General features: G+C 46.9%; 1 pseudogene; it reads right to left on the bottom strand.

The window, feature by feature from the left end:
* Positions 1-3,700: 3,700 nt before the first annotated feature.
* On the bottom strand, positions 3,701-8,077 carry LOC102872398 (annotated as a pseudogene).
* Between the last annotated feature and the right edge of the window lie 4,174 nt (positions 8,078-12,251).

Raw genomic sequence — 12,251 nt, 5'->3', positions numbered from 1 at the left:
TCTAGACACTGTGCCTGCACCCACACACCTGAAGCGCACCTGGACTGAGGACCCACAAGACACCTGCCCTCAGAGAACACAGCCACCTGGAGGGTTCGTTCACTGGTCTGAGGAGGGGAGGAGGAGACTTTTCAGACGGTGAGGTCTAGGGACGCTGAGAGGAGCACAGTGTCCATCTGGAAGGCGGAATGGGAGTTCAGGGGACACAGGGCTGGGAGCTGGGGTCTACAGAGGCAGCTCTTAGGTAGGGCGGTGGGGAGAGGGTTGAATAAGGGTTCTCTAGAGTAGAGAGCTGCCAGGCTTTGGGGATACCTAGAAAGAAGGGGTAGAGCCCGGGGTATTTTCTTTACAAAGCAACTCTTACTCCGTGGTTTGCTTGGTTTTGTTGTGTATCTTTCATTTTTTGACATATTACTAGAACTTGCTATGTTTTTCCCCCTTTGTGTAACGTGACTGATTCTGAGACCAAGAACTGGAAGCAATACCCAAATGAGGTGCCAGGAGCAAAAGACAGGACGTGGCTTCCACACCCAGAGGACCCCCCTGAGCACAGATGGCCAGAGGTGAGGGTGGAAGGGGCACACTTAGGTCCCCAGTCAGCATGGGACAAAAAGCCACATTCTCAGCTGTATCATCAAGTCCCAGGTCTGGGGAATGTCCTAGAGATTCCGGGAGTGTCCATATTTCTGGGAGGTGACATCCCTCCTGTCCCAGGAAAGACTTCAGGGGTCAGGCTGCTCTGGTTGTGTTTCTCCCGATAGGGATGGATCCTGCGAGGGACAGCATGGGACCTGGACAGCAGCGAAGGCTTCAGAAGGTTCAAGTCTACATGTCCTTTTGCTCCAAAGAAAGATCAGAGCTGCTCAGAGGTATCAGAGTGGGAGAAGCTGGCATTTCCAAGGGGAGATGCTGACTGGGATATGAGCAAAGATGATGGCACCTGATGACAACAACAGACAGATGTAGCCCTGGATATGCTCACTTATCTGTGCCAAGACGTTTGGATAACAACTTCATGGCCAAGTGACTGGAAGCAATCCATATCTGTGTCCATTTGGAAAAAAGGTGACCCAATAGCACGCACAAATTCTTGAACAGTATGCTTATTACTACACTAAAGTATTCTTTCAGCATATGTGCTCAATCTATACACTGAGCAAATAATTTGAGAAGCTGCACTTTTCAAATGAGGAAAAAGAATGTTACATTACGACTGGAGGAAGACTCATCAATAGCCTGCATTATGAAAAGGACATAACCATGCCTGCAGAAAGCGAGAAAAAACTTGAAGCACTTGCTAAAGAAGATCAAAGACAATAGCTTTCAGTAGGGATGACATCTCAGCATCAAGGAAACAAAATCCTCGCAAGTGGACCGATAGACAATATCATGATAAAGGGAGAAATGCTTGAAGGTGCCAAGGTTTCATTTGACTTGGCTCTACAATTAACACCTGGAAAGACGCTACACTCAGGAATTCAAACGGTATATTACATTGGGTCAATCTTTGGCTGAGGTCCTCTTGAAAGTGCTAAAGAGCAAGAAAATTCTTTTCTAAAGTGTTATTGTGATAGTGACTCTATGAACAATGGATCTGCCCCATTCTGTGCCGTCTGCACTGTCTCCAAGACACTTGAGCCAATTGTTACAGCCACCATGTCACTCTCTTCTGTTGCGGGTCTTCCTCTTTTATGCTCACCCCCCACCTTTCCAAACATGATATCATTCTCCAAAAGAGGAGCGTATGCTTAATCCAAACTTGGGGAAAATAGAGTCCGTAAAAAAGAGGCAAACCCTCAATGACATAGACTGACAACAATGCCTCCAACAATGAGCACAGAAGAGGGGAACGGCCCAAGATTGAGGAGTATTTTCCCCCCTGTTGTATGTAGGTTCATTAATAATTTAACAACAATGCCTAGGATATCCATTTTTATGCTTTTTGTTGTATGTTTTTACAACTTTCCGTTTTCCTGATTTAACACTTCATAAATTCCATATTCAATGGATTTTTATGATTCTTTCTCCTCATTTTGGGTTGTGCCACATTCAAGTTGAAGGCTCTGCATTGGCTGAACAGTTCACATCTCATGCCTTTCATGCCACTAAGGTAGCCTCTCCTTCGAGGAAGCAGCTCTGCACTTTTTGTACTTTGAGTGCCCTTCAACTTGAGGGCTTCATCGGCTGGCATTATGCCAAACAATGTTCCATTGCTATTCTTAGAGTTTTCAGATGATTTCTTATGTTAGATGTGGATTGTCAATCCTGCTTCCAATTCTGTCTTAGTCTAGAAACCACTTTGCCACGGATGACCCTTCTGGCATATGAAATACTGCTGGCACAGTTTCCGGGATCACAGCAACATACAAGTCATCACAGTGCACCTGACAGATGAAAGGTGATAGAAATTGATATGCAAGCTCTCTTCCGACAAGAGCCTATGTTTATATTTGCTAAGGTTAAAAAGACTTTAAGTTCTATGTTAAAGTCTTTGGCTATCCAATGGTGAAATGTTAGGCATGTAAAAAAAGAAAGAAAAAAATCCCATTTTAATCATTTGCAGATTACCTAGCTTTTCTCAGGTGCGCTCCTCAGAGAGGCAACAGTTCTGAGACGACAGGCAAAAATCTGCATGTTCATCCACCAATGGTGTATTGGTATACAGTGCATTCAGTGTTCACTCTAAAAATCTCTGTGGGATACATTAGGGCTTAGATGGAGGTAAACAAAACAAAAGTGAGATAACAGTTCACCTTCAAAGCAATACTGAGGATTAAAGAAAGATAAGAAATCAAGAAATGGTGCTGAGGATGTAGAGAGATTAGAACTCTCATGCATGGCTTATGAGATAGTAGATTGGGGATAAATGGGGGTGGGTGGGGGGGAATCTGTGTCATCGTTCTACCTCTGATACAACAACAATTCCTCACCCTCAATTCAGAAATGACTCATTGCGAGCCCTCCATCATTGGCTGTGTGCAATTTTCAGAGGCTGTGAATTGCACTAAAAGGGCACACATGCGGTTTTCAGGAAGTTTTCACTTGAGTGTGATTAACACAGAGACGGAAATGAACACATTTTTTTTAATTTTTAATTTTTTTTCCTCTATAGAAACACTGAATATTCAAATGCCAGGCAGGAAGCGGTGGTGGCACCAGTAGGTGGGAAAGGGCAGCCAGGCAGGGGCTGGGCAGGTGAGTGCTGCTCTGTCCTCTGCTCTTCTGCTGTGAGAGCCACCTGAGCTGTTGGCATCAGGATCCTAAATACTTTCCGTCTTGCCCCGCACTGGATAAATAGCATCCCCCTCCCCACAAGAACTAGGGGAGACTCATGCGTTGAGCTTGGCGCCCCCATCACAGCCCGGAGTCAGGTGGGGGCAAAAGCTCCAAATGGCAATGGCTTGCGGGGAGTAGAATAGCAAACTGTTCCACCCTCTCTCTCTCATCCTCTTCCTCACCACACTCCCCTCCCAGCCTGGTCCAAGAGCAGGTGGTTGGCAAGTGCCTGGACAGAGTATTGTCGCCTAGTGCACACTGAGCTCAAGTTCGCAAGGCCATCCAGCCTGCCACCCATCCAGGCCGACCACCAAAGAGAACGTCACTTCATGCCACTTTATAGACAGAAAAGGAGGGGGCAGGGAGAAAAGGCGGCCAGGACTTTTCCAGCCTCCTAGGTAACAGAGTCCGAGGAGCAGGCCCACTACTGATGCATTTCATCCAGCCGCGGGGTGGCATCGCCAGCAATGGACACAGGGGTGCTTTCGATCATGGGGCTGGGGGACGGCCGAGGTGTCAGCCTCTGCTTCTGCTTCTGCTTCCTCCGCTCTGCCTCCTTCTCCTGCAGCCACTGCTTTGCCATCTTCCCCCAGTCGATGGCTGCATGGCTGTTGGATTTTGGCGGCTGCTGCTGCTGTTGTTGGGAGCTGGATGAAGGCTGGGGTTGGGCCTGGGCAGACTCGGGGGTGGTGCTGGCCTGTAGCTGGTGGTACTGTGGTGTGGTGATGTGTTGGTTTGGGGTTGCATAAGAGTAGCTGGGGGTCGTTAGTGGTGTGGCCACTGGCTGCTGGGCCGGTGTTGGAAACACATGGTAAGTGCTGCTGCCCCCTCCACTGCCACCACAGCCGTACTGGCTAGAGGTCCACTGGGCGGGGGTGGCGTTGTGGTTCTGTCCTTGGCCGCTCACAGCCACAATGGCCCTGAACATCTGTGAGGTCGTGTTCTGAGGCAGAGCGTTCACAGTCCGTGTGAGATCCGCAAAGTGGATGTTGGCTAGAGTAGCGCTGATAGAGGCAGGTGTCCGAGTCCTGCTGCTGCTGCTGCTGCTGCTGCTGCTTCTACTTGGGGTGATACCTGGTACAGGATCTGGGTAATGATCCTTAAACCATCTGAAAAGTCCATTCACAGTTGGGAAGATTTGGCCACGGTACTGGAATCCTTCTGGAGTCACTGTTACATCTTCTATCCTGGGTTTACTTCCGGGCTGGTATCCCAGTAGGAACTTGCTGGGCAGTTCCTTGCAGGCACAGATGAAATAAGGGTAGAAGGGGGGCTTCTCCTCCTTAGTTTTTATAAGAAGCTCCTCTAATTTCTTGCGGTCCCCGCCGCTGCAGTCCCGATAATACTTGTGGTTCAGAAGGTCCCGAGCAAAAGACGCCATGGGCTGGACAAAGCAGGCAATGATCTTGTCCAAGTCTTCAAATTGCTCCCTGTCGATCCACAGGGTGGCTCCCAGGGTGAAGGCATGCTCCTTGCCTTCTTCTCTAACATCCACGTGCTGGTAGATGCTGTCACTGACCTTCCAGGTCACTGTCAGGTGATTCCCGCCCTTGCTGCTTGGTCGGATGATCACGTCACCCTGGTCCATGGTCGCCATCATCTTTTCTGCTTGCTGGAAATTTATATTATGGAAAGATGGGTGCGCAATCACCCGCTTGATGTATGTGGCCCACTGTTGCTTCCGCTTTTGGTCCTCCTCCTGCTTGTGGTCAGCTGCCTCGGCGTCAAAGTCATAGTAGGTATCTTTGGGACATTTCCACTTGTTGTTTCTGTCCATGAGATCTGAGGTGCGGCAGGTCAAATCCACACTGAACTTCTCCATGTTGATCTTCATGATGCGACAGTGAACGGTCATTCCCACCTTCACTCGTTCTTCTGGTCGCTTTACCACTTTGTCACTGAGGAATCTACTGGGGATGAAGCCGGTGACACCATTGTCTAATCGTGTTCTGGCCTGGGCATGAACCACTGTCAAAGTGATTTCCAGACCTCGCTTCACTCAGGGAAATTATCCTGCTGGCAGAAGGGTCACTGCCACAGTCCTGTCTCATCATTATGGAGTGCCTGGCCATAGCGCCCATGCTGTGGACGCCTGTGGGCAATGCCAGTGACATTGCACATGATGAGCTTTCCAACGTAGAAGGTCTCTGGTGGTTCTTTGGTTAACATCTTGAAGCTCTCCTCTGAGTTGGGAGAGCGATAGGCTGTCCTGAGGTCCTTATACCGACAGCTCAGCTCTGCTCGGATGTCATACAGAGTAATGTGTTTGTCACCGTAGCACTGTTTCTTCAGTTCTTCTGCAAAGGAATCAAGGTCCAAGTCCTTGAGTCGCTCTGGGTTTTCCAAGATCTCCTCTAGGGCTCCTGCAGGGGTGGCATCCTCAGCTGATTCATCGTATTCCAGGGCATCCACCGCCATCTTTCGGGCCCTTTCAGGGTGGACATGAGAACCATCAAGGACTTCAATTTATGAATCAGTGCTGTCCCTCAGGGAGGCCGTGTCGATCCTGAGGAAGCCAGCACAGTTCATGAAGACTTTGGGGCCCATGTGGCACGTAGTGACCAGCTGTTTCCGGCTCTCGAGCCGGGTGTTGTTCTGTTTCAGGATCTTCAGGAGGTGGGACCCTTTTCGAGGTCACAGGCCACAGACATACTGGATTAGGGCCTGGCTGTAAGGGTGGGCAATGGCACGGTTGACATCAACCCCAACTGCATTGACTCGGTTGATAAATTCACAATACAAGGCATTGAGCAGTTCCTCTTTTCCCACGTGCTGCTGCAGAGGGTGAAATTTGAGACACAGGATGTCTTTCTCAGAGCCGCACACTTGAGCAAATTCAATCAAAGGGTCCTGGATGCGCCGGGCCAGTGAGACGGCCTGTCTCAGCACTGGAGGGTAATCCCGGAACTCTGCCTCTGACTTCTTGCTGTTCATGTAGAGAATGGCCAGCTCATTGTCAACCAACTCTACTCCAATAGAGGACGGTCGTTGGCCCCGGTCAAGTTCACGCACGATGCGCTTCACGTCCTCCATCAACATTTGTGCATCTCTGTTCTCTCCTGCAATTGTCACTACATGAGGCTTCTTGTTCAGAAGAAATTTCTTCAGAGTCTCAATATCTTGAGCCTTCTTGGCTCGCTCTTCTTCCCGCCAGGCAGTTCGCCGTTTGGTGAAGTGGGGCAGCCGGAGGAAGTCTGTCACTTCTCCTTCACCATTGACCAGGGCACAGACACAGGGTGGTGTTTGGCAGAAGAGAAAGCAATGCCTAGGACACAGATGCCCTTCCCTTGGTTTTCATCCATAAAGTCATCATCTTCCTCGACCTGCTGATCTGGCCGGTAGGGAGCTTTCGACTACAGGTCTTTGTGACATAGTCCTTGGCTTCTGCCAACAGCTTGTTCTTGAGCTCTTTAGCCATCTGCACATAGAGGAACTGCTGCAAAGCTCGCTCAACGTCCATGGTGCGCTGCCAGTTCCACTCCTGCACTTGGTGGCTGAACTCATCTCGGTAGTAAAATGGCTTGATCTCTTCCAAATAGGTCGGGTCATTGCCGCAGCCCTTCATGTCTATGCTGATGTCAGTTATCAGGAGCTCTTCCTCTTCATCCAGGCAGATCTTGAGGAACTGGTCATCTCTCAGTTCCTTCACAGGCTTGTTCTTTAAGTATTTGAAGGAGTAAGCATAATGGGCCTCATCCACACCCTTTCTACCTTTTCGGGTTGGGGTGATACTTAGCTTGGCTCTCTCCTGGAAGGTCTGCCGCAGAACCTGGCGGACGAGGGGCTCGCGGGCAATCTGCACGGTTACCATGTAGCGCGCACCTTCCAGTACAGCTTCTGGTGTAGGCAATCGGCTGCAGACATAATCCTTGGCCAGCTCCAAGGGCTCCGAAGGGAACTGCTCCGTCTCATGCCGCTGGTAGCTGTCCCGGAGGTTCTCTCCAAACTGCTCCGGAGGAAGCCCAAATTTTTTGGCCAGGCCATCTAGCCCAGCGCTTTGGCAGATGGTATACGTATCTCGTCGAGAGGCCTGCTTGAGCTCTGGTCCCCTCTGCTCCTCCCCTTCGGCCGCTTCACCTTCACCTTCCTCGTCTCCTTCCTCTCTTATGCGCTTCAGCTTCTTGCGGCTTGCTTTGGCAGCATTCTGCATCTTGGGGATGTCACGACCATAATACAGTAGGAAGTGGTTGTACACATACATCTCTAAGCTCCTCCTTTGACTGTACATCTTTGAGCCTCTCCATGTCTGTGGTGTCCAGAGCCCGGATGCCGTCCGCAAGAGGTCTGTCAGGGTCAGCAGAGATTTGCTCATGTTGGTAAGCCTGCATCTTCTCAAACAGCCGCGTAAGGTTGTCTTTGCGGATTCTCAGCTGAGTCCACTTCTCATCCCACTGCCACACTCTCCAGAGGTCGTTAACGTGCAGTTCGGGCTCCACATACTCCTTTCGGTAGAATGCAATAAAAGGCACCTCAAAATGCTGATTTCACATGAAGCCCAGGGCTTCTTTGATCTTCTGAATTGTACTGAGATCTTTTCTACTGAAGCTGCTTGTTGGTTGCCCTCGGTCCAGGTAACCACAGCTCTCCTGCAGGGAAATGGTTGGTGTGGCAAAGGCGTTCCTATAGATCCAGTCAGCTTCTTCTTCTAGTTCATCATCTTCTGCCCCTTTGACTGGGATGGATCAAAGCTGGAACCTCTCGGGCAGGTCAGTGGCTCGGATCTCATGATCCCGATCGGTGAGGTGGCTGCTCTCCAGCTCACTGGGCTCATACATCTCAAAGACGCTCCTGCGGCTCAAGTCTCATTATTCTCAATGTGAACCATAATTTATTATGATCCACACAACCAAATGCCTTTGTATAGTCAATAAAACAGAAATAGACACTTCTCTAGTAGTTTCTGCCTCCAGCTAGTGTCCATCTGACATCAGCAATGGTATCACTGTTGCCATGACCTTTTCTAAAATCAGCTTGAACTTTTGGTAGTTTCTGTCATTTTACTTACCATTCTAGCTATTTGTTAATTATCTTCAGCATTTTTTTCTTGCACGATATATTAATGATATTCTTTGATAATTTGCACATTCTGTTGGACCACCTTTCTTGAGAATGGGGACAAATACGGATCTCTTCTGGTCAGTTCACCTGCTAACTGTCCTCCAAATTTCCTGGCATAAGCTGGTGAGCACATCAAGGGCTATATCTGTTAAGTGAAACATATCAATTGGTATTCCATTGATTTCTTGGGGCTTATTCTTATTTTTTTTTTGCCAATGCCTTCAGTGCAATTCAATCCTCATCTTTGCCCACCACTGGCTTTTGTTAATATGGTATTTCCTGAAATTTTTCAGTGTCAACTAAGTATCTTTGGTATAGTGATTCTATATATTCCTTTTATCTTCTTTTGGTGCTTCTTGGATTATTCAAAATTGTGTCCATAGCATCACATCGATCAGTATTGCAACTTGGTGTGGATTACATCTTAACATCAAGAAAACAAAGTCTTCACCACAGGACTGACTGGAGAAAGGATTGAAGTTGTCGATGATTTCATCTTGCTTGTATCAACAATCAATACACCTGATACCAGGAGATGCATTGCATTGGTCAAGTCTGCTCTCAGGGCTTCTCTAAAATGTTGAATAGCAGTGATGTCTGTTTGAAGGCTAAGGTGTATCTGATTAGGGCCATGGTCTTCTCAATCACCTGCTATGCAACAGAGAGCTGGGCAATGAACTAGGATGACAGAAGAAGGATTGATGCCTTTGAATTGTGGTGTTCGAGAATAGTACCAAATATCCACAGATTACCAAAAGAAGCAAACAGATATGTGTTGGGGAAAACTCATCCTGAGTGCTTCTGGGAAGCAAAAATAGTGACACTTCATCTTTCATACTTTCAACACGTAGCTAGGTGAGGATATTCCTTAGAAAGGACATCATGCTTGAAAAGATGGAGAGTCAGCAAAGGAGAGGATGACCTCCAATGAGATGGATTGACCTGGTGACTTCAGCAATGGGCTCTAGTGTGTCAGAGATGATGAGGATGGCACAGGACAGGGCAGGACTCAGCTGAGGTATTCATGGGGTCCCTATGAGTCATACTTAACTCAATGATCCCTAGCAACAACAACAATATAAAAGCAAATAATGAGTTAGAGTATGATAATGGTTCTAGAGCACAGTTCCAGAGTTAGGCTGCCTGTGTTCAAACACTACACTAACCTTGGTCGATATATCTCACCTCTTTAAGTCTTGCTTTGTTTCCATTTGTAAAATAGACCAGCCATAATAAGATCACAGCATACCCTCAGTCAGGCAAAGAGAAATTAAGGCCATTGTATTGTTGTGGTATTGATTGCTCCTCTCAGTCTGTCTTCTATTAAACATACCACTCATTTAGGAAAGCTAGCTTCTCATTTCATTGGTCAGCGGAGTGTAACAGGGATTTGTTAGTCTCCAACACACAAGAGAGATCGCTACATGGATTAAGATTCAGTCAGAAAAGCAAAAATGACTCTAGCTCTTCCCAACTGAAGCAGTTGACTATAAGGCATTGGAGACATTGGTACTGCAGAAGTCAAAAGGCAGCCCAAGAGGGGATAAATGCCACTTGAGAGCTGAATGTTGAATGTTGTTGTTGTTGTTGTTATGTGCTGTCGAGTAGCTTGCAACTTATAGCGACTCTATGTATAAAAGCTCTAAACCCTGCTCTGTCCTGCGCCAATCGCACTGCCTCTGACACACCCATCCCGATGACCCCAGTCACTGAATCAATCCACCTCATAGAGGGTAAGAAAGTAAAATATTTTATTTGTAAGCAGAAGAAAATATCCCATTTCCCCCAAAGTCCAGAAGCTGGAATGTTCCAGTAGAAGCTAGAAAGAGATCGCTACTACGGAAGATGTCAAGCAAGCAGAGAGATTGAGGTCGAAATCTCCTGATGTTTCCCCTCCTCCTACCCTACAGTTATGAAGAATTTAAATGAAGACTTTTAAACCACACAATCTCTGAAATAGAAGATCAGACCCTCTGTCAAAATTCCCCTCCTTTGATGTGTCTTCACCTGCCCTCTCACACACAATTGTTTTGCACTTGGCCAATGCTTGAAAGCTTACTGTGCGCCCATTGTGTTGCTAATTGGCCCTATTCCTATTCTTGAACCAACCCTATCCACCTGCCACCAACTTCCAGACTGAGAAAGCCTTCCTTTCCTAACATCATAGACTTTCTGTAGCCCTTTCTTTCCCAACTACATACTCCAAGTTTCCCTTATAAGATGGATACCACATTCGGTTTTGAAGTTGATCTATCTGCTAAGTATCTAAATAAGGTTGATCTAAAATGTGTCCCAATACATGAATTGACAGGCTTTGGCAGGTAGGGGAGGAGATGTAACACGATGAAATAAATCTGAAAGCTCTGGGTTCTAAATGCTGGTGTTTGCTGTCCATGACCACCAATGTGCCTAGTCCTTCCCACTTTCCATTCGTGTAGGCTCTGCTTCCACTGCCTGTACCTGCAAGGCTTTGCCTCAGGGCATTGGCCTTTTGGGCCTATTTTGCTGGCCTAAATCAAGCTGAAGCTTCAAGGACTCAACACTCCTTAGGACGCTCTCAACAAAAAACCTACAGGAGTTGATATGCAGCTGCTCCAGTCACCTTAGTGTCTTAGTGGGGTTGACAATAAGACTCATTTTCTGTTAAATTCTCTAGAAAAATTGTATTTCAGTTCACTGTGGTAACTGATTTGATTCAAGTTGTTGTCAGGTCAACTCTAAAGAAGCCATATGATCAGAGTAGAATTGTCTTCTATGGGCGTCTACAGACGTTTTCAGAAGTAGTTAACTAGGTCTTTTATCTCTGCATGAACTTGAACCTTCAAACTTTTGGTTTTCAGCTGAGGGCAATGGGTATTTACACCATTGAGAGACTACTCAAACCCACTCAGTCACTCTCATCAAGTCAGAATCATCTCATAGCTGACCTTCCATTGGTTTTCTGAGGTTGTAAATTAGGTGGCAGGAGATCACCCATCTTTCTTCTGTGAAGTGGCAAGTAGAGTCAAACTACCAGAGAGGCACAGACTTTGCGTAAACAGGGCAACTTCCTATGGACTATGCTTCTGGAATTCCCTCTTCATATCCACCAGAATGTGTGATGAAGAATGAAAATCCCAATTGTTGGTGAGATTTGAGGCTGATACGATAACATATCCTTCATTGACTGCCTTCATTTCCATCCCACGTTTTCACTCCCATTCCACATGTCCCAGCAGGCTGAAAACACTTGTCTTAATAAATGGTTCTCTGGGAATCAAAACTAAGACACACGCCAACTTGACCCAAAAACCTGCAAGCAAGGCTTATTGCATGAGGTTGTTCTCATTTCTTTTTGGTCCGTGGAATGTTTTCTTCATAGTTCATATTGAGAGAAGAGGGTCCTAGGTAAGATGTTTTTGAAAGTGCTGGTCTAAATACCAGGGAGGATGCAGACCTATCAGAGAGTTTTGACAGGCAAAAAGCCAAAAAATGGATGGGTGATTGGCATGTGAGGCAGGAGAGATGCTGGCTAATTAGAAATACTTGAAGTTGGGCTTTCTCAAGGTTAGAATCTTCTCAAAGGCAAAGTCACTTTGAGATGGCTGACATGGGAACTTAAGAGATCTATTTGGTCATGGCTATTTGGTCATTGTATCGAATGGAATTGACAGATACAGAAGAATTTAATGAAATAATATTTGAGCAAGAGTCTATGGTGATGAAAGCAGAAGTTCAAGCAGCTTTGAAGGAAATAGCAAAAAATAAGACCCCCAGAATAGATGGTATACCAATTGACATATTTCAGCTAACAGATGCTACCCTGGATGTGCTCACCAAGCTGTGCCAAGAAATCTAGAGAACAACCACTTGGCCAACTGACTGGAAGAGATCTATATTTGTTCCCATCCCAAAGAAGGGTGACCCAACTGAGTGTG

Source organism: Elephantulus edwardii, unplaced genomic scaffold (genome assembly GCF_000299155.1).
Source record: "Elephantulus edwardii isolate Elephantulus edwardi_28Jun2011 unplaced genomic scaffold, EleEdw1.0 scaffold00281, whole genome shotgun sequence".
In the NCBI taxonomy this organism is placed as follows: domain Eukaryota; kingdom Metazoa; phylum Chordata; class Mammalia; order Macroscelidea; family Macroscelididae; genus Elephantulus; species Elephantulus edwardii.
Note: the sequence above shows the minus strand (reverse complement) of the source record. Positions and strands in the feature narration are given on the sequence as shown.